The 6,535-nt window shown below is 31.7% G+C and overlaps 1 pseudogene; it reads left to right on the forward strand.

Annotated features, from left to right (window-relative positions):
• The first annotated feature begins 1,193 nt into the window (after window positions 1-1,193).
• On the forward strand, window positions 1,194-6,286 carry LOC140853128 (uncharacterized; annotated as a pseudogene).
• Window positions 6,287-6,535: the final 249 nt, after the last annotated feature.

Here is a 6,535-nt window from a genome sequence, read left to right on the forward strand (position 1 = left end):
AAAGATTCAATTTTCTAGGACGAAAATTTTTTTTATCGTAAATACTTAATTTTTGATAATAAAATTATTTTTTATCGTAAAAATATACTTATTTATGATGAAAAATTTGTTGATCGTTAAAATTTTATCGCAAAAAAACCAAATTTTTTAGAGTGGCCGCTCCTGAGCATGACTAATCGAACTCTCCCTTTATTTCCTTCGTCAATGATCTCCTTCATGCCGGACTCATACCCCACTCGTCGCTGCTACTAACGATGACCCACCAAATCCGCCTTCCGCTGGACATCGCCAATCCTACTCATCATCGTAGTTTGGTAAGCCAAGCTGAGTACTTCACCGGAGTTTTCCACGCAGGGCACTTCCCGAAGGTTGGGTTGCTAACACCACTTTTGTGAGAGTTTTCGTTGCTAGATCAAGGAAGAACTGGTCAGCCTCCTTCCTTTGGCCTCTCCACGCTCTTTGCTTGGCTTTGTGATGAGCCTTCCTTGCTCGGCGTTGACTGTGAGGCCAAGCCGCAGTGTGTCTGTGGCTTCACCATTTTTAAAGGAACATTGGCGGCTTTTTTATCCCCACTTGCATCCGTTGCCTTCGGGAGCTAAACCACCCCGACTTGATGGGTCCCATTCTTTTGGCTTTCATTGTGCTCAAGACCATCCAACTCACTATAGTACAACACCTCTGGTGCCTATCATGCTATTATATATATAGATATGCTATATCATCCTAATCACTACATGACACCTTTTATTTTAGTTCTTATATACAAACATCTATTTGTATTTCATTTCTTAAATTAATCTATGCAATTCTTATAGATAATTGTTTGCTCGAAACACAAATATGAAATAGCTCAATATTTGGTTAGTTAAATTTATAAAATTTGTTTCAAGAATGTATTCTAAGACTAAAACAATAATGGGAATAATGAGAAATGTATAATTAAAATTTCTAAATATTATGCTTTTTCGAGTTTCAGCTGTTATATGCCATTTTTTTGAGTGGTGTTTTGCTTAGAATATGCTGAAATATTTTATCAAATTTATCTCTATATTTTTTTTTGTGGTTATGATCACATGAATTGGTAAAAGTATTATTTTTATTTTTATTTTTATAGTGTAGTTTTGGTTGATAAACTCTTTTCTGTATATAATTTATCATGAATATTTGCTTATTCTATGTCCACACTTGTTAAAATGGAGCAACTACTTTTCAAATTAAAGATGAAATTTGATGGTTATTTTAAGAAGGTTAAAAATTCTACAAGAATAAAGTATTATTCTGGAAGACAAAAAAAACTGGTTAGTTGATGTTGATCACTATTGTTACAATAACCTATATGATGATATAGTGCACACATTCAACTTGAAGCTTGAAGAGACCATAAAGATTTGGTCTGTCGTTAGATATTTATCACCTAAATCTTATATGATTCTAGATACATATCATAAACTAATGAGTTGGTTTGAGGAGTACAAAGATTTGAAGGAGCACTTCTTATTTGTCACAAAAGAGGCTAATGATATAGACTTAATTTCTCAATCAACTCTAGGTAGTCAAGACTAAATTAAAATATATAGAAGTGTTGCAGCTATGATAGGAGAGGTTTGAGTAGATGACCAAAGATAGAATAAAAGTGAGTATCTAGCTGCATTAGGGGGACTGATATCTCAACTATTATTATTGAGAATAATGACTACATCCATGTTTGGGGGTATGTTTATAATCATCAAAAATAATTTCAGATTAAAAAATAAAATTTTAAATATTTGGTTACAACCCAAAAGTAGTTCTATCTTACATCTAAGATTTCTCAAAATATAGTTTATTTAAAGCTGATCTCCTGCAGCTTGTCGTAGGTGCAGCACCACAAACTAAACATTGTGTTTATAGGAAGCTAGTTTTTTTAGAAAAATTATGTGTAATCCCTTTAGTACCTCTCATATGTCACTTTTTCTCACTTCCTTATCTATCAAGATTTTTTTATCAAATTAATCTCATCTCATCTCCATCCATATCCCTGATTAATCTCCTCTCATCTCTCTAACATCTCTTTTTTTTTTTAATTTTTAGGATTATTAATCTCCTCTTGTCTTCATCTACGTCTCCTTTCAGGGTTATTAATCTCCTCTCATTTCCATCTTCATCCCCTGTTCGACTTTCTCATCTATCAAGACTCTTTTTTTTGTTTAGATTAATCTCATCCTATCTCCATCCACATCCTTGATTAATCTCCTCTCTTCTCTATTTCTCTTATTTCTGACTTTCATGATTATTAATCTCTTCTCATTTATCTCTCTCTTTTTATCTGACTTCTTATCTATTAGGATTTTTTCTTTTTTCATATCAATCTCTACTCATCTCTCTCTTTTTGTCTGACTTTTTATTTATTCAGATTTTTTCTTTCTTTATATTAATCTCCTGTCACTCCATCCACATCACATCTTCTTTTTGCCAACTTTTTTATGTATCAAGACTCTTTCTTTGATTAATTTTCTCTTATCTCCATCTTCGCCTAATGACACAAAGATGAAAAAAATAAAATAAAAAATTTTATATCAAAATAATTTGAGAATCATTTTAGATATCTATCTTTTTTGATCATTTTGTCATTCAAAAATAGCTTTTGGATTTGTTAACCAAACATACAATAAATTATTTTTATAGCTCCAGAATAGTTTTAAGATATTGACAGCCAAACAAAAACTACTTTGTCCCAAAGTAGTTTTTAACATCAAAATGCAGCTTTTACTAAAACTTACTTTTTGATCAAAAGCTACACCATCCCCAAATAGACCATTGGGGTAAATGATGAAATTATGTTTCAAGAGGTGCAGGAATTGGATATTAAAATTTATGGTTCTGAGAGTAAGTATCATAGAATTTATAATAGTGACTTTGATTTTGATGATGATGATGATGTCATAGAATATAAAGGAGAGACAAATAAAATAAACAATGAAAATCCCAATATATCTGTAAGAGCAAAATATGCAAGTCAAGAATACTTTATGATGGCATTAAGTCAGTATGCTATAATGAGTTTGCTATAAGGGTTCTCAAAAGTGAGCCTGATAGAATGATAGTGAGCTACAAAAAATGAAGCTTGTAATTGGAGGCTCCATACTTTGCTATTATGTGATGGTTATATGTTTCAGATATTATGGTAGAAGTACCAATCCTTTTCATTATAGTGTATATGAATAAGGATTGCATGTATTAATATATTCTTGTCGTTGTTTCTATAGGCCACAAAATTGAAAGAACCTCATACATGCTCATTTGCGAATAAGTGGGGCAACAAGATGACCATATAATTTTGGATACATATCAAGGTCATTGGTTGACTAAGGAAAGAGGATGACCTATCACCTATTGAATTAAGAAGGAGATTGTTGCAGTTCCATCATCTTGAGCTTCCATATATATGATAGAGTTTGATGAGGGAAGGAGCTTGCCATATCCATGATTCATGAGAATTGGATAGATTCTTTTGCTAGAATGAAAGATTTCAAAGAGGAGCTTTTTGAGAAAAAATCCAGGCGGTGTAGTAAAGCTACAATTAAATGTGGTTGGTAATAAGAATTACTTTCACTACTTTTTCATCTCCCTAAGAGCTTGCAGTATGGGCTTCTTAGCTGCTTGTAGACCTCTTGTAAACCTAGATTGCTGCCACTTAAAAAGGAAGTTCAGGGTGGAATGATGGCTGCTACAACACTTGATGGAAATAAAGTTTGTTTCGATTGCATTTGGTATAGCAGAATCTGAAAATGATGATAGTGGAATTTTATTTTTGGAGGTACTTAAATAAACAATTTGAACTCCAGAAGGTTTAATAGTTGTATCAGATTGACAAAAAAGACTAGAAGAAGCAATACAATATAAATATCCTCAAGCAGAACATAAAAAATGCATGAGATGCATGCATAAAAACTTCCAAACAAAGCTTCTAGGAGACTAGTTTAATATCAAGGTATGGAAAACTACAAGGGCATTCACAAAAGTTCAACATGATGATGTCATGGATCAAATTAAGAAGGTTAGCTTGGAGGTATTCAAGTATCTTAGTACTAAAAATATTGATTTATAGAGTTGATCTCAATTTGGTATATAGCTAAGTGCCTCTATATAACAAATAGCTTTTTGGAGTCATTCAATGCTTGAATTTCTAAGGCTAGATGTAGTCCAATTCTTGACATATTAGATGTTGTGAGGCAAAATTATGGTGAAGATGAAAGCTAGAAGGAGAATGGCTATCTACTAGAAGGAAAATTTAGTTCCTTTGGTAATGAAATATATCAAAGATATTAGCCTTAAGTTAAGTAATTATAATATTTACAAAACTAGTGATTATAAAATAGAAGTAATTGAGACTAATGGAAGATATGAAGTAATTCCAGTAATTGATCTCCTTCAACCAAAAAATTTAATTTATTTACCAAAGCGACCATACCCATCCCCACAAGTGGAAGCACCAATAGCCTTATAATCACTATGATCCCAATCATGGCTTTGGCACCTAGAGTTGAATCATTAGGACCTTCAACAAGCATTCCTCCAAATATCAACATCGTAGAGGGAACCACCACCTCTACCAAAATTTCCAAACCATTTGTCAAGAAAGAGAGTAATGCATCAGTCCCAAATACAAAATCTTTAAATAAGGAAACATCCCTACTATAAGTGCCAACAAAGAAGCAATACATAAAAATTAATATGTTTGAACCATCTTTACCATGACATTAATTAATGTGTTTGAATTCTTTCCATCTAGTTAAAATAAGATAGAATAGATAAAAATTAATTTAAAATTTTTTTAATGTGTACACCCTCCTACACATTCAAATATGCATGAATATGCTTACAAAATTTTTATTTGCACATATACGCTTATAAGTTTTTCTTTTTGCACATCTAACCATAAGGATACTTTAGTATTTTAATTTTAAATAGTTAATTTTTAATGATATTAGATGATATGCATATTCATGCAAAAATAAAGAAAAAAAAGATATACATGTAAAATAAGTATTTTATGAGGGTATATATATAAATCTTAATTTTGAAAAGATATTCATGTAAATTTGAATGTTTAGGAAGGCATATACACAAAAAATCCAAAAAAATATTAGATGAGGATGTGAAGGGAGGAGAGAGCATGTCTATTTATTGCCCATAACCTAACCGAAGGCCTCCCATCCTCTCTCTCTTATTCCATTTCCATCATGCTCTCTTCCTTTCTCGTGACTCTCTCCCTCTCCCATGCTTTCCCATGATTGCCCCTCACTCACTCTCTCTCTCTCTCGTATGCATGCACTCATGTTCTCTCCCCTATATGCTCTCACACTCTAACTCTCTACAATTTTATTTTATTTTTACATCCCTCTTCTTCCTCTTGAGGCTAGTCCTAGAGAGGCTTCATTATGCCACCTTCTACTCCTACCTTGTAATGGGAAATAGAATAAGATTAGTGCCCACGGAATTTACTACATTTTTTCATACTTTAGGGCTTTGAGAAATTAGTTTGACATATAAATGTATTGCTGAGTAGACCCTTATATATGTGTGGTTTTGGATTGTTAGATCTAGAAGTATCCTTGTAATCGAATCAAATCTATAAGGTCAGTGACATAACACTTCTTGATATATTTTGAAATAGTTTAATAATTTTTGCATTTATATGATTAATTGGTCAAGCATGTTACATTTATCTTTAATTTAATAATTAAATATATATTTTATACTTCCATAAATAAATAAATTTGGATGTATATTTATTTTGAATAATAATTTTAGAAAACTTGATTGGATGACTTATGAAAATACTTTGGTAAATACTCAATGTGGCTATGATCTACTCTAGCCCTACCAATGGGGATTGTACGATGGCCCTATCAACTTATAATTTGAGAAACTAGTTTCAACACCGCACTATAGTGATTAATTAGAATAATGGTTATTCAAGTGCCCAGTATCTATTATCGGTCATTTGTTATCGACCCATGTGACTAGGTTACGTAGCCATGGCCAAATGGTACATCTAGTATTAGTTTATGAAAAGTATGCTTTTGAAAAGAAAAAAAATTATTATTTTCTAAAATGTGATAAGAATTAAATTTCATCCAGTCAATTATATGTATTAATTTTGTTATGAACTAATATGCTTTGACCCACCTTGCGTTATTGTCACTTAATGGACTAGTATGGCTCATTACTTTTTTCCTCTTTTCCTCTATTACAGATGCTGAATTATGAATGCTTACGAGACTCTGGAAAGTATGCTAGCTAGTTATAAGCATTTTGTAAATACTGGTTATTCTAGTTATCTTTGTTTAACTGGCCTTATATTTAGTCTAGATCAAAAGGTTGTTATCTGACTTTGTTAATATTATCTGAAAATGTTATAACTTTTGTTATCTTGGAATTATATGATAACGAAAAAGGATAGTGGAGTGTAATTATATCAGCTTTCGAGGACTAAAATTATAGTAGCTAAAATTGTTATGAAATGATTGTTATTCAGGTAGGCTTGCATATC

The sequence above is a fragment of the Elaeis guineensis genome, chromosome 13, assembly GCF_000442705.2.
Source record: "Elaeis guineensis isolate ETL-2024a chromosome 13, EG11, whole genome shotgun sequence".
Lineage (NCBI taxonomy): Eukaryota > Viridiplantae > Streptophyta > Magnoliopsida > Arecales > Arecaceae > Elaeis > Elaeis guineensis.